The 22,514-nt window shown below is 43.2% G+C and overlaps 1 long non-coding RNA gene across 1 annotated transcript in view; it reads left to right on the plus strand.

Moving 5' to 3' along the window:
• LOC128327300 (uncharacterized) overlaps positions 1-22,514 on the plus strand; it is a 152,823-nt gene that overhangs the window by 95,254 nt on the left and 35,055 nt on the right. The window contains exon 5 of the long non-coding RNA XR_008308576.1: positions 15,383-15,466. This is a non-coding gene — a long non-coding RNA (uncharacterized LOC128327300). The remainder of the gene's footprint in view (positions 1-15,382; positions 15,467-22,514) is intronic.

Below are 22,514 nucleotides of genomic sequence, written 5' to 3' on the forward strand. Positions count from 1 at the left end.
TTGCATGTTTATGCTATTTTTATGCAGCTGCGGTTGGAATTTACCCCATGACTCTGGATGAGGAGTAATCAAGCTGAACACTATTTAGCTCTAGTTGTTACTGTAGATCTTTTTATTTCCTTGCTCCTAAATGCATCCCATATTAATTCGGCACACACTAAAGGGATGATTCCCACAGTTCCTATGTTCTTGGTAGAACCTTTCCCACCCCAGCTTTGATTATCCTTTGGCAGCATGATTTTGCACAACCAATGTAGGCAAAAGATATCCCACATTGAAGAAGTAAGTGGCCCACCATGGACTATGAGAACTGGCCCTAATTTGGCCTTTAATTGGGTCAGTTGGCCTCAATTTGTCCCTCTAAGGTCATGGGTATCAACTGGCTTCAGTTCTTGTGAATCAGTTCAACTGAATCCCAGTTTGGACTTCCCAAGACTGAATCTTTCCCCTAGTAAGTAGTTTACAGGGTGGGTTTTCTTTTTTAAAGTGAGTTATGAAATGTCATGAAGTAACAGAGAGACTGGTATATTTGTAATTCATATCTAAGGAATAAAGTTATGCCTTTATAAAACAAGATAACTTTTAGTAGTTGTGTGGAAGTTTTATGAAAGGAAAGAAAGAATAAATAGATCAAAATTAATATGAATTAGGGCCACATTCAGTCATTTTGACTGTTAATTAGGTTAGGGTTAATTTTTTATTCCATGCTATTCTGGGATTGATAAGACTTTTCTGGAGAAATACCATACAATATGACCTTCATTCTGAAATGCTTATAGACAAAAAGTGCTCAGTGCAAGTAGACTGCATTTGTGAATGGAAGCTGTGGGAGATAGGCACACAAATGAAAATGGATAGATTTGTTCATATTCAAGTATTCAGATGACTATGAAACCCCGCCCCAAATGGCACCAATGTAACCTCAATGGAGCTGAATGTTATGTGCCATATGATGGCACATAATAGACAACCAGGTGGGTTGATCTAATTAAGTCAGTGGCAAGGAGGAGAGGGGATCTTCAACATAAGAGTGGGACATTTCTCAATTTGAACACTCCCCCAAGACAGTCACAGCCAGGAATGGTGCCTAAAACTTTCATCAAGCTCAGGCACAGGATCAGATAACACATGTAAAAATAACACAGCCAGGAAGGATCCACAAAATGCCAACAAAAAGAAAGAACATGCCACAAGTTGTTTGTAAATGCATGATATTATATATTTTATTGAAAGACCAAAAGGCTTTCAAGACAAGTTATAATCAGGGGCAGAGCCACCACTGGGCCAACGGGTTCAAAGAACCCGGGCCACTGAACAATCAGGGGCCGCAAGAGCGGCCCTGACATGCCCCCCGCATCTGACGTCAGATGCAGGGGTGGTAGTTTAGCGCTCGAGCGAGGGCCGCACGGCCCCTTCGGGAGCTAAACAAAGGCTGGTGCTGCATTTGCAGCGCCAGCCAGGAGCAGCTCTTCCCTGCAAAGGCAGGGAAGAGTCGCTCCTGGCTGTGTGCTGCGAACACAGCGCCAGCCTAACTAGCTCCTGAAGGGGCCGCGCGGCCCCTTCAGGAGCTAAGACTGGTGCTGCCTTCGCAACGCAGCCCAGGAGCAGCTCTTCCCTGCTCCTGGGCTGTGCTGCGAACGCAGCACCAGCCTTAGTCTAACTGCTGAAGGGGCTGCGCGGCCCCTTCAGCAGTTAAGATTCAACTCTCAAACGGAGCCTCAAGGCTCCGTTCGGGAGCCAGACCACGCCCCCCGCGTCTGACATCAGACACAGGGGCGTGGCTATCCCCTGCATCTGATGTCAGACACGGGGGGCGGGGCTATTGGGGCGCCCGCTGCAGCCGCACATGGGCCGCCGGCAGGCTGGCTACACCCCTGGTTATAATATCATACATTTACAAGCATCAGGCAACACATGCACACAAGGGATATATTGAAACATTTTGTTTAGGGTCCATACTTGACAATATATACAGGAGGACCTCGTTAATCACGGGTCCAGCTCTCGCAGTTCAACATATCTGTTGTTGGGTGATGGTAATCCAACCTCTGTATATGTGGAAAAAAAGGGGGCTTATCTGTGGGTTGGGTGTGGCCGGAAATGACCTCAGAGGTCATTTCCAGCTGGCATTTTGAGTTTGGAAGAGATCAGGAGCCATTTTATGGCTCATTTTAAAAAAGCCACCCCCCCTGCAGTTTTCAGCTGATCTTTCACTCTTGGTGGGCATTGCTAGATTGCTGGGGACACGCAGAGCATGGTAGGCCATTCCCCCTCACAATTATAGGGCCATTTTACCCCTCTTTTGGACATTTTTCTGACCTCTGGGAACCTAAGCCCTGGATTTCCATAGCCCCAATGATCCAGTATTTGCAGGTTCCGTATTCACTGTAGTAGCAGAGAACGGAACCCCAGCAAATACTGAAATTCTCCTGTATAGCTATACTGTATGTCTGTATATCTAACCACTGTGAAACACAGGCCAAGTTTGACTTTAAACTTTAAAAGAAATAACTTTATTCTTTGAAATTTGATTCTATAATGGGAATTAAAATTTTAAAAACCACTGTTAGGAAGCTTAAAAAAAAAAATTGCTTACCCTTATGCTCAGTTTCTTTTCCTGAAATCAGTTTCATAAAGCAGGGTAACAGAGAAGGCCCTGACAAATGAATACACGTGCTTGTATGAGGCAGTCTTTTGCATATATATATATATATATATATATATATATATATATATATATACACACACACACACATTACGAATCCTCCTTAGTGAGACACACTCTTCATGTTTTCATTAAAAAAAAGAGAGAGAACTGCTTAAGAGTTTACTTTGAAGAAAGACTTTGAAAACTTGCCAGACCTTCTTTGTATTTTGAAAGTCCACATCAAGAAAGCAAATAGTCACTGAGGGTAGGAAAAAGGAAACTATTAGCATTGTTTTCTTTTAAAGATAAAAAAAGAAAAATGCAGTGCAAAACTTCATATTCTATGAAATGTGTATTTGTTATTTGAAATCATATAAAATAATTGTCACTCTTAAGTTCATAGTAGCTTGTCTTCTGAGTTTAAAATACCTCTATATCAGCTGGCTTTGTATACATTTATTTTTTGTTGTTGCATTTCTTAGTTTCCATGTTACCATATATCTCTTAAATTGCAAAGTTAAAAATTGTACTGAGACTTTGATGGTGTAAAAATCAACAGTTATTTAACTCAGTTTGTTTTTAATGGAAGGACGTCTATTACCATAGATTTGCATAAAGCACGAGTTCTTCAAATCCTTTTCTTAGAGGCTCTGTTTGTATTTCTTGTAGTGTGCGAAGATGAGATAGTGTAGCACACCCCCCCTGCCATATTTGTAGAGATACATAATGGGTGAGAGGCTTTCCCATGGAATTCAATGAAGTTGTCTTAATGTATACCAGCTGAAGGAATGTTACCCTGGAAGTAGCCATGAATTGATAACGTGGCTGTTATATTTTTAAAGAAACATGCTGAATTTCTTTTCATGCAAAATGCTCAAATGGGCACCCAGCTGATCAGTGGTGCATTCAGAAGGAACCAGCGTGAACTCGTCCTCATGTACTGCTAAGGTAGAAGTTTTTTCTGACTCCAGTGCTGGATACGAGACCTTTGATACTGTGTAATTATATGTGATCGAGTCGTTAACTTGCTTTTTACTCTTGATAATGCAGGCTGTACTTATGCATATATTAATCGCAATGCCATTAAGCTGTCCCATGTGTAGGATAGGAGTATGAGAGAACTGCCTGTTCACTTTAACTTTAATAAGTTCAATACATGTTCAGCTAAAAGGGAGTCTGTGCTGGATGCTGTGTGAAATATTCAGTGGGAAGTTATGCACTATACAAAGTGGCTATCTGGATACTGTTGTGAGACATGGAATTTAGGCAAGAGAAAGACAAATGGTGTGCAATGTCTGCAGTGCAAATGTGGTCCTAGGAACTTGGGGAGGGATTGTTTTGTTGGGGCACAGATGTGCAGACCCCCCACCCGAAGATATAACAGCTGTTCTTGTTGCTACTTGTACCCCATGGCAACTTAGAGGAATTTTGGGCTTGGCAAATGTGGCACTCATACAACCGAATTCTATGTAAAACTCCATGCTGGTTCTTTTTCTTCTTTCCTATGGGACTTCTTTCTTCACTTCTTGATTACTGTACTAAAGGGCTGAAATGGTAGTACAAGAAGCTCCTAAGTGGACATACATCTTAAGGTTTGCTGCCCATCTCCAAAAAAAGAAAAGAAAAAAGAAAAGAAAAGAAAAAAAGCTTCATGCTCCCCCCCACCCTTTTTGGCCTTCAAACTCTAATCTGATTTCTGTTGCTCAACCTACAAAGCAAGTCATGAATTCAGTTAAAAACACACTTGCTACTTCAGTGTAATTCATCAGAGATGTTTAAGTGGTTGTTTAAATGAGCCAATTCTGTGGTTCTTGCAGGGCGTTTCCTCAGGTTGAACACCCCTGGGCTTGGTTCTCAGCGTACTCCAGGTTAGTGTCAGTTGAAGCTGATCGGATCAGAGCTGACTCACTGTGTCTGTGCTGAAAAAATCTGGGAAACAGTGTTAATACCCTGCAAGTTGGAGACATTTGCTGGATTAAGTTGCACTGCTCTGAAGAAGGGCAAGTGTTCCCTGTGAAACATAGCAAGGCATAAAAATATACAGAGATCGATATCAAGATCAAGGCATTACTCAGCCATCATACTGGCTGAGTATTGGCCAAGCCAGACTGTGCTCAGCTTTTCTTCCAGATGCCCTGGTTCATTCTGCCTGGCACAAATGGAAACTGTTGTCATAGTCAACCCCATATTTTGCATTTGATTTGTAAGTGGTTTTGGTTTTAAGGTAGTGTGCATTTTTTTTAGTGAATTTTGCAAAGCATGCACTTTTCTCTAAGATTTAAAAAAGGATGGCAGTAAAAGAGAAACAGTGATGTGGAGAAGAAAATGAGTAACCTTGGAAGAAAATGAGCGGTATCCATATTAAATTACTTCTGAGTAGTCCTACTGAAAGCCACTTAATGGTGCAGCAGGGAAGTAACTTGCCTAGCAAGCAAGAGATTGCCGGTTCAAATCTCCGCAGGTGTGTTTCCCAGACTATGGGGAAACACCTGTATCGGGCAGCAGCAATATAGGAAAGATGCTGAAAGGCATAATGGTCTGTTTATCTCTCCTCAGTTTTAGTGGAAGCAGGTCATATTCAGATATAGTGCAAAGGATCAGAGCTAGTTTGTGCAGCAGCAGATGCAGTGCAGACAAGACTTGTACTTGTATGCTTGAGAAAAGGGAAAGTTCTCCTCTGTGTTGCTGACAATGATGACTAATATCAAAGACATTAGCAAGGGTTTATATTGTGACTGGGAAGATCAATTCTGAGCAAAATCAATCCCCAGTGACTGGGAGTGTGACAAGCTCCTGAAGTTTTCCACATGGGGCTTTTAAAGCCCTTTAACTCGCATTAAAACTCCCTGGGACTTATACACACAGCAGGTTTTACCACGGGTTTATTGGGAGGCTTTACTGTGAACTCTAAGTTGCCCCCCCCAAGTGACACAAATAGTGGATGTTTTTTAACCCCAGATATAAATTGGGCTACACTCTAATGTGCAGTGAAAACCCCAAATTGTATGTGAACTGCTCCTCGATAACTCGCATGGACGGATATGTAGCGGATATGTAAACACCCCCACTTCATTCCAGAGGAGATGAGAGTTAAATGGCTTTAAAAGCTCCATGTGAAAAACTTCCAGGGCGCTTTCCAGACTAGACCCTACAATGGGGTCAGAACAAATACCGGAAGTGTGCTTCCACACTTCCTGTGTTGTGACATCACAGTCCCTACGCGGACAGCAGGGTGCCGTTCACATTGCCAATGCCTTCTCTCGAATGTAATCCCTGCGATATAGAGCAAGGACGTAGTATATCTGGCATGAAAAAGTTGCTGTTTTTTCTGGTTGTTAGTTGCTGCTAGACTGCTCCCTCTGCTGTTTACGTTCCAAACGTGACTTGCCCGAACGGAGGCATTTTGCTGCTGATGAGCAGCTAGTCTGGAAAGTGCCTGGGTGAGCCTGAAAACCGCCCCCACATTTCTGTCACCTAACTGCCTGCTTACCCTCATCCATCTCTGTCCCTCCCCCTCCTTCCTCACCACTCCCTCCCCGCCCTCACTGCTCTGACAGTGGCAGTGAAATGGAGAAAGGGAGGTAATATAATCCTTTCTCCCCTAACTGTATTTGGTGCATGACCTACTGCTGTGACTGAGAGCTCAGTGCTAGGACAACCGGGAAATGTAGTTTTTCATCAGTACTGACAAATGTCAGTAAAAATCAGTTTTTGTGCACAGATGCTTCATGCAATATCATTGATTTTGTAAGCTTCTGAAACATGAAGCAATCTTGGCTATCAAACCACATTGTCGTAACAACTCCACAGTGGATTGCAGCTGCACTTTATGCATTATCTCCCTTTAAACCCCTGATTCTTTCCATTTTAATAGACTATTCACTATTTCCTTTTCTGTATTATTGCCAGTTGTCTCATATTTGAGATAGCATATTTGAGACCAGCATTCACATTATAAAGGGAGAATGTAGAACCCACCTTGTCTGTGAAGCCTATTGCTCAAGACCTAGTCTTTATTTTGGTGGAAACTAATGGCGTGGGGATGGCAGTTATAATAGGCTGCCAGTGCTGAGTGGTGAACCAGGGAGAAGAGCCCTGTGTCTTTACAGGTTTGTGGTGTTTGGCAGCAGCAGTATCAGGGAGGGAATGGGGCTAGGGATGTGCATGAACCGGTTCAGCACCTCCTTAGGGAAGCGCCAAACAGGCTTGGGCACCGGCAGGCTTGGTGGGGTGAGGAGCGGTTCCCTTAAGAAGGAGGTAAGCAGGTCCTTACCTGCTCTGCTGCTGCCCCACCACTTTTCTGGGCGCAGGCTGCAGGGTAAAGTGGCACAGACACATGCAGCCTTTGACAGAGGGATCACTGCACCCAGAAAAGCAGTGGGGTGGCAGCAGAGCAGGTAAGGAACTGCTTACCTGCTTTTTAAGGGAACTGCTCCCCACCCAGTCTGTGGCTGCCCGAGCCCATTTGGGCAAATCCTTAATTGGGGCAGCACCATCCTGTAAGCACATAGCCATTGGATGCCCATCATAGCATCAGCATAGGCTGATGATGTCCTTCGTCTGGGCTTGAGTTTTCTCATTATTTATCAGGCATGGTTTTAAGCACCACCAGCTCATGCACCAGCATGATGCTGGGAGGATTGCTGGTCTTGTGGTAGCAAGCATGACTTGTCCCCTTTGCTAAGCAGGGTCCACCTTGATTGCATTTGAATGGGAGACTACATCTGTGAGCACGGGGAGATATTCTTCTTAGGGGATGGAGTCACTTTGGGAAGAGCATCTGCCTGTTTGCTTGCAGAAGGTTCCTGCAACCTTGGAGAAGCCACTGACAGTCTGTGTAGACAATACTGAGCTAGATGGACCAATGAACATAGGAACACAGGAAACTGCCATATACTGAGTCAGACCAGTTATCTAGCTCAGTACTGTCTTCACAGACTGGTCTGATTCGGTATAAGGAAGGAAACCTCCTATGTTCCTAACCCTCCCAGTTTTAGTCCATGGCTATATATTACAGGGAACATGAAGTATTGGTGGCGGTGGGGGGGGGGAGGGAGTTGTCTTTGGAGGACATTTATCTGCCATTACTGATCTTCTCATTAAGCAGTTTTGATAATTAAGGGTTTCAACAGGGAAAACAGTTCAAAAACTACTTGGTATACCATATTTGACAGTTGACGTATCAATGTGTTTATATCCGATACTTGATAACATACAATAGCAATTAGTATTTGACAAATGAAAGAGGTTCCTTGTCTGCAGTCTCCCAAGATTAAACAAAGAAGACACATTAAGAAGATGCATATGACATTTTAATTAAAAAAATTGAGTTAAAAATCTTACCTTCCTATTACAGATTTAAAATTTGAACTTTAAACATTTTTCTCATTCAAAATTTGAGTGTCAAACTTGAAAAAATCACATTTGGGATTGCCGCAAATATTTGTTTCACTTCTATGCTGAACCCAAAGATCTAGTGTGGATTCAGTTGTATTGTGCTAGAACTACAGCCTGTCTGCCATTTACTCAGACACCAAACCACTACTGAAAAAAGATTTTCAAAATGTTCCTTATAGCACACAGTGACAAGAGCCTACCTCTGTCGCTCCCTTCCTAAAGCCATTTCCCAATAAAATCCCACTACCGTGGAATGACTCATAGTAGACGACATTCCAGAAAGAAAAGGAATTATACCATGGCTGGAATTGATATAATGGTGTTTTTCAGGATGCTTTAATAGATGTGAGTGATGTTTTGGCAGGCAATTGCAATAACTCTAGATATCTGATTGCATTACTGACTACTAGCATATGATGTCTCATGGGAAGGAGCATTACTTAAGGTACTTCATATTTTTAACTTGCTGTAACTATTTTATAACCTAACGCAATGATGTTCCTAGGAAGCACATATTAGAACTGAAAATGTCGATAAAGTGAATGCTAAGAGTTTCACAGAGGATCACTGGTAAATATTGATGACAATTTTTTAGGTTCCATGTTGTTTAAAGTAATAAATTAACTCCCGATTTATACAAGATGTCTGCCACTGAATAGGCTTATAATCACCCTTCAAGCTTTGTTTCTAATGTTTATATTTAATTTTGATTTTACATATCCCAGCTTCACGTGGTCTGAGTTAGCTTTTTGAGTCCAGCCTTTTTTCACATCATTAGTTCCCATTCACTTTAATGATTCCTGATCACACATATTATGTTTAGCAATATAAGAAGAACTTTGGCCATTTGAAGTAAACCTGGAAGAGGAAATTCCGTGAGTTGCACTTCCTCTACCCATGTTTGTATACAAAGCTGAAGCAGCAGGCTCAGAGTTCTCACATGGGAATGGGTTTGACCCACTTGACAATTGCCTCATGCACAGAATTTGCAAGTGATACCCTGTGGTTTGTAATGAATGCCCATTCCTTAGCTTCACAAGGATTAAAGAAGCTAACACTTGTTAAATGGATTCTCAACCTTTTTCTTTTTGGTTGTCTCATCACAACATGTCTGCCAGAGTTGGACAAGCAAATACCAGAAGTGGTGATACATTCATATGGTTAATTTTTGGAATCATGTGATGTGATTTCTGTCTCTAGTGCTTACCTGCTCTCCGCCCCTCCCTTCCAGTTTCATGCTGGGATGATGCATGTCCCCAAAAGCCCTTTGTGCCATCAGCATCAAATATTGGCCATGCATGTGTGGGCACCATTTGCATGGTTAGCAACACCATGCTTTGAACAATGGAAGCATTACTTAAGTAAAGCTTCAAGCCACGATTCGAGCACATTGCTACCCAGAGATTCTAGTTTGGCTGCTGTTCACCAAAAGTGCCTTGGGGAAATCATGACATGCTGCCCAGAAGCAGTTGCCTAGGTATGGGAGAGTAAAAGGAAATTGCGGCACTGTTTCCTGAAATTCATAAATATCCACTCCTGGCATAGTCAAGATAATGGGAAGAACATGCTATGACAGGCCATATTCCGGAAAAATCTCAAGGGCTATATAGCTTATGAGTGACCTTTGCATGAAAACTAAATGGCAAGGAAATGTGTTGTGCCAAGACACTCAGCAGCCTCGACGTGATTGCTCACAGGTATGCAGGGCCACTTTTGGGTTCATGATCCAGCATGGATCACATGAAGGCACTTGTTGTATGAATCAGTACCCTTACATGCATCCTATGGACACAGCTACTGCATTTTCTGAAGTCACAATGACTCTCTTTTGAGCGACTGAGACCATACAAATTGGGTCCCATGTGAAAGCACTGATGTATAAATCAGTTCTTCCACTCGATCCCTGACAGGCCAAGATCTCTCTCAGAGGTGCACTTGCCCATGGACTTTGGGGCCGAAGTCCAGAGCAGCTGCCCCCCCCCATCCTCTTTAGTCTGTCCTGGATGGTGTGGTCACCCAGCGGAGCATGATAATGCTTAATTTGCAGGGTACGGGAGCCTCCAAAGGCCTTTAGGTCCAGGCTCCAAAATTACCTAGGTGTACCTTTGATCTCTCTGACAGCAACGTGGGCTCCTGAAGGTGATTGCATGGAGATGCTTGTGACCCAGGATCCTGTGCACATACCATAATGCTGTCCTTCACAAAAATCATCCTGAAGCAGAGTCAACCAAGCTGTGCCCTGACTGAATGCCCTTGCTGCCTTCTGGATATCATCATACCTGCTTTTAAGGTCTGTGAGGCACAGTGCCTAAAAGGCAGATGAAAATCTATTAAATAAATATAAATCATATTTGGATTATTATTGTTGTTGTTGTTTACACAGTTAGACAAGTGTTATTGACTGGCTTGTTTTATCCAGACATCGAAGTCCTTCCCAAGGACCTGGAAAGGCTGAATTTTATTATTAATATTGTTGCTGTTATTATTATAGATAAGTTGCTTTTTGTAATTGGCTGATGGTGATTTCTGTGGCCCCTATGGTGCTGAGGTGCTCTTCAAGGTGTTTTGGAATTGCACCTAGGGCGCCAATTACTACTGGGATTATTTTGGTCTTTTTCTGCCACAGCCTTTCAATTTCAATTTGTAGATCTTTGTATTTTGTTATTTTTTTCCTATTTCTTTTTCTTCTATTCTGCTATCCCCTGGTATTGCTATGTCAATTATTCAGGGGCGTAAAGAGGGTGGGGCAGGCAGGGCATGTGCCCCAGGTGCCCTTGCAGGGGGGCGCAAAGTGCCTGGCGTTGCCCGGCGCCTGCCCCAACTGCTGTCGGAGAGGCACTCTGCCCCTCCCCCCCCAGTGAGCACTTGCCATTTATTTCAGGCAGCGTTTACTGCCTGAAAGCGTCTATTCCCCTTTCTCTCCACCCAGAGAGAGAGAGAAAGGAAGAATAGATGCTTTCAGGCAGGATGCCCTGCCTTAAATGACTCCGAAGAGCTTGCTCAGGCTCTCTGGAGCTCGAGGTCACGCCCACTTTGCATGTGATGCCAAAGGTGGCGTGGCCTCAAACTTCAAAGAGCCTGAGCAAGCTAAACTTATAACTTTAAAATACAAGGAAAATCTGCTTTAAAACAGGGGGAGGGGAGAAAAAGAGGAAAGTGACTTCTGCTGGTCAGACTGAGAGCTTGTTTCTCACAATTTGACTTCTCTAATACTACTCAATGAGCTTTGTGACTGAGGCAGCATTTGAATCCGGTGCCCTTTGTATGTAAACATATTATTTGCTCAATGACCCATTGCAGAATTGTCCATTATACAATTTTGAATGACCCCTTTTTTTGAAGTACTAGGTCTGGCTCATCTGATAATCCATTTATAGTTTTTATGCATGTATTTTATAGTTTTTAAATTAGATTTGTTTTATATTTTTAGCTTAATGTTTTTACTGTCATTTTATTGTCTGTTTTTTAACTTTTGTAAATTGCCTTGGGGTTGTTTTTAATGAAAGGCAGTATATAAATTCATCAATCAATCAATCAATCAATCATTCAATCAATCAAGGTGTCTTATTTTGCCAGTCCCTGTAGCTCTCCTGTTGGTAAGAACTTGAGTACAAGCAGTCAATTTGTTTTCAGCTTCTTTAAATATTTTCTTCTTATCAGGGCAGTTTTAAAATTTCATGCCTGTGAAGTAGTACTATCAAGTCTGGATTCCATGTCTTTCCTTTTGCATATCCGAGATAATGTATAGTCCAGTTACTGGTTTTAGTAAAGTTGCACTTCGTACTCAGTTCTGAGCAAATTGTCGATATAGATGCTGAAAGGCATCATCTCATACTGTGCGGGAGAAGGCAATGGTAAACCACTCTTGTATTCTACCAAGAAAACCACAGGGCTCTGTGGTTGCCAGGAGTCGACACCAACTTGATGGCACAACCTTTCCTCCCCCCCCCCCACTTTACACTGCTCTGGGCTACTTGGAGGAGGAGGAAGTGCGGGATATAAAAAGTGTAAAATAAAATAAATACTTGTATTTGAGCTGATATTATGGTAAAGTTATCTGAAAGATGGGTGTCACTGTCAGATGTTTGGACGGGGGTGGGCAATTTCAGTGCTTGCCCTAGGCGCCATTTTCTCTAGATACGCCCCTGCGATTATTTTACCTTGTTTTTCTTTCTTCTTGACTACAGTTATATCTGGTGTATTGTGTGGCAGATGTTTGTCTGTTTGTAGTCGGAAGTCCCATAATATTTTTGCATCTTCATTTTCTACCACTTTTTCAATTTTATGGTCCCACCAATGTTTGGCTACAGGTAGCTTGTATTTTTTGCAGATGTTCCAGTGTATCATCCCTGCTACCTTGTCATGCCTTTGTTTGTAGTCAGTCTGTGCGATCTTTTTACAATTAGGTGGTCCACGGTTTCATCTGCTTCTTTACAAAGGCAGCACTTGCTGTATGTTGTTGATTTTTTGACTTTTGCTCTTATTGCATTTGTTCTTAGTGCCTGTTCTTGTGCAGCCAATATTATTATTGGTGTTGTTGTTGTTGTTGTTGCTGTTTTCTAACTTTTGGAAGCCTAGCAAACCTCTTCAGGTAAATCGGGTCTTTTCCTTGGTTTGGCACATTGATATGTCTTCACACTTGGCTGGACTGGAGGTATATTTGTGCAAAGCCAGATTGTTTGAGTTAACATAATAAGTGAACTCACAGAGACATAGCTTATAAAGCTGTCAGTTTTCTTGTAGGTTAATTTGCCTTTCCCTTGGACCTAACGTTCCGTTCATTTACAGAGAAATAAACCCAGGTCTACTGAGGTAATATTTTATGCTGATTTCAGTGTTAAGACTCCCCCCCCTTTTATTTTTATTTCTCTTTGGATGGCTCACTGAAGAATTAAGCGCAGATTTAGGATCAGAACAATTTTACCATATGCAGTACTTAACGCCATGTTTGTAGATCATCCATCTACATCCATGTATCATTGGTTTTCCTCAATAATTCATACACTGCCCTGTTACCATATTTGAGGTAGCTACCAGTCATATGAAATATATAATCTCTATATATCAGTAAAACTACAAACAATAAGTTCATACACACAATAAAGTGCCACAGAATACAACCTCCATAATATCCAGTAATAAAACCATAATGATGTTTTTTAAAAACCCAGAATAGCAGCTTGAACAGCCCTTGGAAGTTTGCTGAAATAAGTGAGTCTTACAAGGTTTTGCAAATACCCATCAGTGACATACATTTGTGAATATTAGAGGAAACTCATTCCAGAGATTTGGAACTACCAAAAAGGCCTTATTCCCACAGCTGCTGTTCTGTGACTGAAAGGAATTGGACAAGGGTAAAATTCCGATCTTAACAAATGGGACAGGGGAAGTTGTATTCAAGGATTCTTTCTCATTGAGAGTGCACCACTTGAGTAAGTTCTGTATCCTTAATCCACATTCCTCACTGGTCTCTAGGTGCTTGGAAAACAAGGATGAACCAGGTATCATGACAGGCCTAGTGCTTGGCTTCAACCATCCATGGGCCTGGATGGCAACTGTTGATGGCTAGCATTCAGTTGCCCAGCTGCCAGGTACTAGTCAAATGCTTCCAGGTTTTGGCATCACCTAAGTTCATATCATATATTAAGGAATGTGTAACCAGAATAAAATGATGAAACAGTTTGAGATGCCCTGTTAATTAAACTTCAAGATGAGATATCTTCTGTTGATAATACAGGTATAAAATATGTAAAATAAATAAATAATAAATTTATTAAATAATAAATAAATAAATTATACAGGTGGACCACGTTATCTGTGAGGATTCCATTCCCACACATTTCTATGGATAATAAAACAGTGGATAATGTGGTGGCAGCAGTTGCTGTGGCAGGCGGGCTTCTCTGGCCATCCTGCGTGCCTGCCCAGTTTGAATATGGACGTTGCATGCCCGTGACAGAGAGGCCCGTCAGCCACAGTGCCTGCCGTGGCCGCCATGGGGGGAGGCCTGCCTTGCTTGGTTCACCCTCCCCCCTCCCGGAGGCCAACAGATAAGAAATAGTCAGGGCAGGGGTGGTGGGGCAGGGCAGGGGTGGCGAGGTGGGGCAGGGGCAGCAGCGGGGCAGCCTGCTTGGCCCCTGACCTTCTTGGCCCAGAGACATTTGTCTCTGCTTGTCCAATGGATGCTACACCCATGATCCTCTTCAGTGCTCTCCTAGTGCTCGTTAGTCTAAACATTACAGCAGGAATTGAGTAGCACATCTAACTGAAAGATGAACAGTTGTTCCATCCTACTTTTGTAGCAGGGGAATGTGGAGCTAGCCCTCTAGACTTTTTTATAGACTTATTTCCCCCCATATCTATCTATCTATCTATCTATCTATCTATCTATCTATCTATCTATCTATCTACCAATCATCAGGAGTGGCCTATGTGAGAAAAATTACTCAAAGTCATCCCATTGAAATTAAGGACAAATTAAGCATTTCCTAACTTGACCTTTTAATTTCAATGGGATGACTTTGGGTAATTTACCTCATTATGCAGGCCATTGTAATTAGAATCTTTATATACTACTTTACAACAAAAAGTTCTCACAGTGGTTTACATAGGAAAGGGTATGAAGAAGGTATGAAGAAGTACATATATCTTTATCTGGTGCCTCATGCTTGCAACAGCAGTAAGTAAATCTCTTCTTAAACAAACAGATGGGTCTGCTCAGGTCAAATGCTTAGAAAGGTATTGGTCTGAGTAATAATTACAAGTCAAAGATATGTTAAATTACCTGAGAATAATTTATTTCCCCAGCAAAATATACCTACAGGTTTATGGGTTGTGAGGTCATTGTTTCACACTCTGATTCCACTGTCTATAATAAATTGTAGTGAAAAAGCTACCGTTAAAGATGGAGTTGGAAAGTAATCTCCCTGAACATTCCACATATACTATAAAATAAAATCCTTCTCAATTGTTGTGGTTTCACAGTTTGGGTTTTATTGTTCCATTTTTGTGAGCCGCCCTGAAAATATCTATATTGAAGGGCGGCATAGAAATAAGATAAATCAGCAATAAAATGCTATTTTCATCCAGCTATTTTATGTTGCCGGGGGGCCTCCTTAGTGCTCAAAGGCACAGAACTGTGCCTCTCTTTTATATTTTAATATTTTCATTGGAAGTCATCAGCATTCATCATTTTCCTCGATGCTTTCTTCGTTCCCAGTGTATCATCCTGCTTGATAACAGCATTTGCTGTTTGCTTTTCTTAAGAGCTGGTCATGTAATAAAAAATGGAGTGTGTAGGGGGGGCTTAGCTATTCGCATTGTTCAACTATCTTTTAGATTTCACTGAACAGATGACATGAGTGGCAGAAATTGAGAGAGTGCAGCGTATGCAGCCTAACATTCAGCAAGCCTGCAGGAAAGGTAAGCAAAGCTATCAAACACATTTTGTATGAGTGCTTCTCTGGTTGGAATGGTTTTTGAAGTTTTTTAGGCCTGCAGGTTAATGTCCCAGGAACATGTCGATGCAGCTGAGAGGGAAGACCATGAACCTGGAAGATAGAGATGGACAGGTTCTCTGGGGAGCAGAGATGAAACTAAACAGGTTAAGAGCTTCACCTGTCACAGTCGAACTACCTTCACAAGAAGGCGGACGTTGAAAAAGACAGGATCCACTGGCAAGAACTTCAGAACATGCTGGGTAGACAAAAAAATAAAGGTCGGGGGAGGAGGGAAAGTCTCTTTTGTAACCCAGATAGAAAATATTCAGCATAAATAGCAGCTTACTTGTAGCAAGACTGAATTAAGGCTTGACAAATTCACCTGTCTAGGGCCTCACACAGCTGATTTATATGACTGGACAAGTGGAAAAGTGCCGAGCCTTTTCTATGAGGAAACTGGAGTTGTTAGTGGAGCAACGTGGACTGAATGCCACCTCAAACGATGAGACTGAGAATGAAGGATGCAAGAATGCTACAAATTAGAATTCTCAGCTGATAAAATGAAAGTTGTTTAACGAAGAAACCTTGTCCTGGTGCACACCACAGAGGACTAGCAAATTTACATAGTTTGTTTAGGACTTCACCATTTTACCACGATTTCTTCTCCTGCAACATTTCTAGGATATCCTTATTGCAGAGTAGGGTGCAATTAATAATACTACTATGCTGCAGTTTATTCTTCCTTATTGTTCTTCCAGTGTGATTGGTAGCATATATATATATATATATATATATATATATATATATATATATATATATATATATAATATATAAAGGAAAGGAAAGGTTGTGCTGTGAGTTGGTGTCGACTCCTGGCAACCACAGAAAACCATGTGGTTTTCTTGGCAGAATACAGGAGTGGATTTGCCATTGTCATCTTCCACTCAGTATGAGATGATGCCTTTCAGCACCTTCCTATATCACTGCTGCCCTGTATAGGAGTTTCCTATATTCTGGGAAACCCACCAGCGGGGATTCGAACCAACAGTCTCCTGCTCTCTAGGCAGGTTACTTCCCCACTGCGCAATTAGGTGGCTCTATAATATAAAGAACCAAGGGTAAAAAGAGACTATGTGCAGTTATGGCAGGGCTGTCCAACAAAGCCTTCCACCACGTGTTGACTGCTCTGTGTAAGGCAGACAGACTGAATTTTGAGAATGAAGTAGTGTGTGTGTGTGTGTGTGTGTGTGTGTGTGTGTGTGTGTGTAGACCATCTCTTCTTATGGCCTGACTCCTCTAACATTGTCTGCATTCACTAAAATGGAGAAAACAAAAATAACGTTTTGAAACCTGAAAATGAGGCATTCATTCTCTCATGAATTGCTCACATTTAACAAAGTTGCTCCTGTTCCTGTGGACTGCAGTTATCTCAGCTGACTGCATTCTAATGCAGTATACCAGGTTGAATTGAGCGATCCTGTTCCATTTAATAGTTTTGGTCGAAGCTATACTGTTAGAAGCAAACAAGGTTGTCTAAGTTAGAATCTATAAATAAAATAAAATAAAATAAAATAAAATAAAATAAAGAAGCATCCACACTGTTCCAGACTAACACTGTCCTTATTCTGGAACAGGAGCACTTGCTCTGGAATAAGGACTCCTGTTCCAGATGAAGGACAACTGTGGATGCTGCCCAGTGTGATGTTATCCATAAGAGACAAGGCCAACAGTTCAATAGGGTAAAAAGCAATTGGTATATAACTGGAATAACCTGTAACGGATGTGTACATTGCTATTCTTTATTGGTGTCAGAATCACTGACTTAAGTAGCCATCATGAAAGACTGTCAGTTTTACTATAGGAAGCCTGGTCTGGGAAATTATATTTCTTTAGATATATGGTATAAACAAACAGCTACAGCCAGCCACATTTTGACGGAGTGAGTACACCTTGTAATGCAGAATGCAGATTGCAGAGCAAAAAGAACGGTGAGTGAAGCACAAGCTAGTCCAGACATGGAGCTCATCTCATAGCAATCACCAAGAAAATATGATGATCACACAAACTCACAGAGCTCAGCTACCGCAGTCCATTTCTCACCACAACACAACTCAAGGCAGGCGGGCACCCAAGTTCTGCCTTTGTCAATCTAGATCCAGAAAAACCAGATCGTTATAGCAGCAATAGCACAGCATATTATACTCAGTGCTGAGAAAAGAAAACCACATGAGCCAATGGTCTGAAAAAGAAACAAAGCTTCTGGACTCTTACCATGAGAAGAACTCTTCCTTTTTCTCTTCTTCTCAAGTGTACATCCATACCATGAACAGATAACACCATGGCCTCAGATTGGTGCTGAGCCCCAGCTGACAGCCTTGCACATGGGTCAGGGTACCAGTCCATCATCTCATCATTAGCCATGATGGTGGCATGTGTGCGTATCTTTGTGTGTCAGCAGCACAGACAGGCAGACTATGACACATCTGGTTTTGGGGTTGTCCGGGGTGGGCCGAGCTGCCAGTGGTATTATTGCTTATTGCTTTTGCAAGCCAGAGGCTGCTGGTTCAAATCCCCACTGGTATGTTTCCCATACTATGGGAAACATACTATTTCCCATACTATGGGAAACACCTATAGGACTATGGGAAACACCAGTATCGGGCAGCAGCAATAGAGGAAGATGCTTAAAGGCATCATCTCATACTGCGCGGGAGATGAAAATGGTAAACCTCTCCAGTATTCTACGAAATACAACCACGGGGCTCTGTGGTCACCAGGAGTCAACACAGACTTCACAGCACACTTTACTTTTAAAGATGTTAAACCACAAATGTTTATAGGGAGCACATTCCATAGCCCAGGAGCAACAGAGAAGACCCATCCCTGAGTCATTGCCAGATGAGCTGGCGGCATCTGGAGATGGACCTCTCTCAATGATTTTAATGTGTGGTGGAGATCATGCAGAAGAAGGCATTTTCCCAGGTAACTCAGTCCTAAGCTGTTTAGGACTTTAAAGGTAATGATCAGCACTTTGTATTTTGCCGGAAACCTATTAGCAGCCAATGCAATTGTTTTAAAACAGGCATAATATGGCCTCTCCGAGAAACCTCGGAGACCAATCTAGCTGCTGCATTTTGGAGCAACTGAAGTTTCTGAACTACACACAAAGGCAGCCCCATGTAGTGCACATTGCATTAGTCAAGCCTAGAGGATACCAGAGAGTGCACTACAGTTCTAAGATCATTATCTTCAAGGAATGGATGTATCTGTAGTATTAACTGGAGTTCATAGAAGGCACTCCTGGCCATAGCCTCAACCTAAGAAACCCGAGTGAGGCCTGGGTCCAGAAACACTCCCAAGCTATGCACCTGATCCTTTAGGGGGAATGCAACCCCATCTAGAACCTGAAGATCTATCATGTCCTTCGAAGTATGACCTTGTACAATAAGAACCTCTGTCTTGATTGGATTCAGTTTCAATTTTTATCTCTCATACAGTCCATTACTGCCTGTAGGCAAGCATTTAGGGGGGTTATGCCATTTCTTATGATGATTTCATGGAGAAATAGATTTGGGTGTCATCAGCGTATTAATAACACCCTGCTCCAAACTTCCTGATGCTCTCACCCAAGTCTGGTCAGTCTTGGTAACACGTTGCCCCAAACTGAATAGGCTCCATCTCCTGGCCTGCCACCAACTCCTACAGGTGCTGCAGAACACTTTGCTCTGCACTGCTGCAGGGCTTGATGGGCTCCTCCTGTCTCCCTGGCAAGGTGCTCAGGAAGCCCACTGTGAACCACTGGGTGGAATGCTGAGGCAGAACTACCAACTTCCTTGGCCTTGCCAGGGACACCACAGTGCTGGACCAGGAAGTGGTGGTGATGCTGCTGCTAGGGAGTGGTCTGCACATGAGCAATAGGCATCCAGCACCCTTCTCCTGTTTGCTCCCAGACTCCTCTCCTCATCTTGCTTATTTTCTGCAACCAGGAGGTCCCTCCACCTGGGCAGCTCATCAGTGGTTATGGCTTTGCCCTTCATCTTTGGGTCACATAGGCAGGACAAAACATGCTCTGCCAGTACACCCAAGGGTGTCCTGAGTCAATCCACAACTCCATTCCTTGGTTAACTTGCCAAGGCAATTGCTTCCTTAGTGGTCAGCATGGCCTGGAGCTCACCTATCATCTACTCATATAGAAAGGCGGTGGGCAAAGCCTAGCTTAGTGTTGCTTTCTCAGTGCACAAGCTATTCATGGCAACGAAGAATGGCTCAAGTTCCAAGACAACCACAGAAAGGAGCACCCAGTCCTAATTGGATAGGTCACACATTTTCATGCCATGCCTCCTTGCCAGGGCATGGATGGTGGGCTCTTGATCCTGCAGGTGCTGGAGCAAGAGAAAGGTGGAGTTCCACTGGGTCGGAACATCTGGAGGGATCAGGTGTTCAGGTTGGACAAGCTTAAGTTGCCACTGCCTGAGCATACACTTGCCCTTTTTGCTCCGGTGGAAGTAATCTGCTATCTTGTGACACTTTTCCACAAGAGCAGCCGAGACAGCAGCAGACTGGTGCCCAGCGCCTCCAGCGGGGATGTCTCACCTGGCCTCAACCCCAGAAGGGCCAAGTGCATTCCACACGACCAGGTTCAGAGTGTGTGCCACACAACGGATGGACACAAATTGTCTCTGCTCGGCTGCCCTAGTCATGTTCACAGCACTGTCAGTGACCATGAACCCTTGGCTAAGGTTTGGATGTCTTGACAGTAACCCTCCACTTGGTGATCCATGGCCACTGACAGCTCACCTGCCATGTGTCCAGTGTCCAGCACTTCCACATGCAGCAGAACTCACTTGTGCTTTGCTGCATGGGAGAGGCTGGCCGCACTAGCAGCTACAGATGTCCCCTTGCTCTCCTGCCTGCACTAGTGCACCGTAAGGGACAGGAAAGCAACATGCCGCCACTGGGACTGGCCCACAGATTCACAGTGAAGTGTACACTGCTGTCAGGGGCTGCTACGCGCAGTTGCCCTATCATGGCCTCCCTGCACATTTGGTATAGCGAGGGCACCACCTGCATGCTGAAGGTGGTGTGTGAGGGGATGTTATAGTTGGGGGCAAGCAGTTGCAGCAGGCTTTGTGGGGGACTTTTAATGAGAGAAGCAAGCAACAATAGTGTAAGTTGAAGGGAAGGGAAGGGGATAACTGTGGCTTCTCAAACCCACCACTTCTGTCCAAAAGTCCTACTAGTACCTTATCTCTCCCTTCCCCAAACTAAGCCCTATTTAAAGAACCTATGTAAAATTCTATAAACTGAACAACGCAGGTGTGTGTGTGTGGGGGGGGGGGAGGCTCTTACCTTCCAGCATATTTGGTCGTCTGACATCTTCAGCTGGAGTCCAGCCAGGTGTTGCTCTCAGAGATGCCATCTGGCCGAGCAGATACTGGGAAGCAATAGCGGGGAGGGCAGATGGGCATCAGTCAGGCACCCACCCAAATAATAATTTAAAAAACAACAACCCCAAAAAGGGAAACAGAGAGAGCCTAGCAGGCTGGCCACCAGACACACCAGCCAATGATGATGATGATGATGATGATGATAATCCAAGCACAGAACAGCAGCTTGGGAATGCAAATGGGGGGGGGATCAGCACAGCATCCCAGTTATTAAAGCCAATAACAGAAAAAAGTTATTAAAGCTAATAACAGGGGGGGGGAATTAAAGCTAATAACAGAAAAAAATTCAAAGCAGCAGCCAGTTAAAGCCACTGGGGTGCTGATACAATTAAAAGAATGGGGGGGGGGGGAATGATCAGCACAGCATCCAAGTTATTAAAGCCACTGGGGGCTGGCTACAAGCAAGAAGAAGAAGAAGAAGAAGAAGAAGAAGAAGAAGAATTCAAAAAGCAGCACCCAGTTAAAGTCACTGGGGCTGCTGGTACAACTAAAAATAAATTAAGGGGTTGGGGGGAGAGAAAAAGCAGTTTTTAGCACTGCAAATAAAAATAAAGTGACAGATAAGCCCAGCAGGTACTCTTTGTTTCTCTCTCCACTGGGCCAGGCTGGCCACCGCCACCACTTTGCTGCTCTCAGTGCTGCTGCAGTCTCTGTCCCAGTCCTATCCTCTTCAAGAGACAGATACCATAAGAGCTCCCTCTGGCCCAGAGTTCCCCCAATACATTTTGAAACTCCCTCCTTTGCCCTCCTTCCCTGCCTCCCTCCAGCCAATGGGGTCACAGTTGCCCATGCCAACACTTGATTTGAATGACAAGCCAACCAAGAAGCCAGGAGATCTCACGCCAAATGGAAGCCAGTGCTGGAAAACCAACCAGCAATTTGGGGAAAAGGGACTCAAAATGGCAAGGCCCTTTATTTCAAGGGCATTTCAATTTGAGCTTGAATAACTCAAAACGGCCCATTATGGGCTCAAATCAATTCAAATCGAATCAATTTACATATTCCTAGAAGGTAAGGTGGGGAAAGGTAATTGAGCTGCTTTTACTACAGACACCTTTTCTTGTAAAAATCAACCTCACCGTATAAGTAATGGAGGACATGGATGAATAAACACAGATACACAAATGATGCTGCCATTATCACATCTAGTTTTGCTTATATTGCTTAGTTAAAAGTGGCACAGATCTCTATCATATTTGTCACAGGTAGCTTTGACACCAAAATTGATTGGGGTGTGTGTGTGTGTGTGTGTGTGTGAGAGAGAGAGAGAGAGAGAGAGAGGCCCTGTTCAGAGATTGTTGGACATGCACTCAGATGTCTGTTTACAGGCACATGAATAACTGTACCTGTGTGTTCATTTCAAAAGTGAATATGGGTAGTGGTCCTTCAAATGCATGGTATAGATAAGCAGTGTACTGCTGCACCTGCCTTCCATATAAAATGTGAATAACTGTACCTGTGTACACTGTGCAGATACAGTGTATCTGTGTACACTGTGCACAGATTGTATGAGTATTGAACATAGCATATAAATAGAGAGGGAGGGGGAGGGAGGAGAGAGATAAACTCCCTCAGTTTAGAAAA

Source organism: Hemicordylus capensis, chromosome 1, assembly GCF_027244095.1.
Source record: "Hemicordylus capensis ecotype Gifberg chromosome 1, rHemCap1.1.pri, whole genome shotgun sequence".
Taxonomy (NCBI): domain Eukaryota; kingdom Metazoa; phylum Chordata; class Lepidosauria; order Squamata; family Cordylidae; genus Hemicordylus; species Hemicordylus capensis.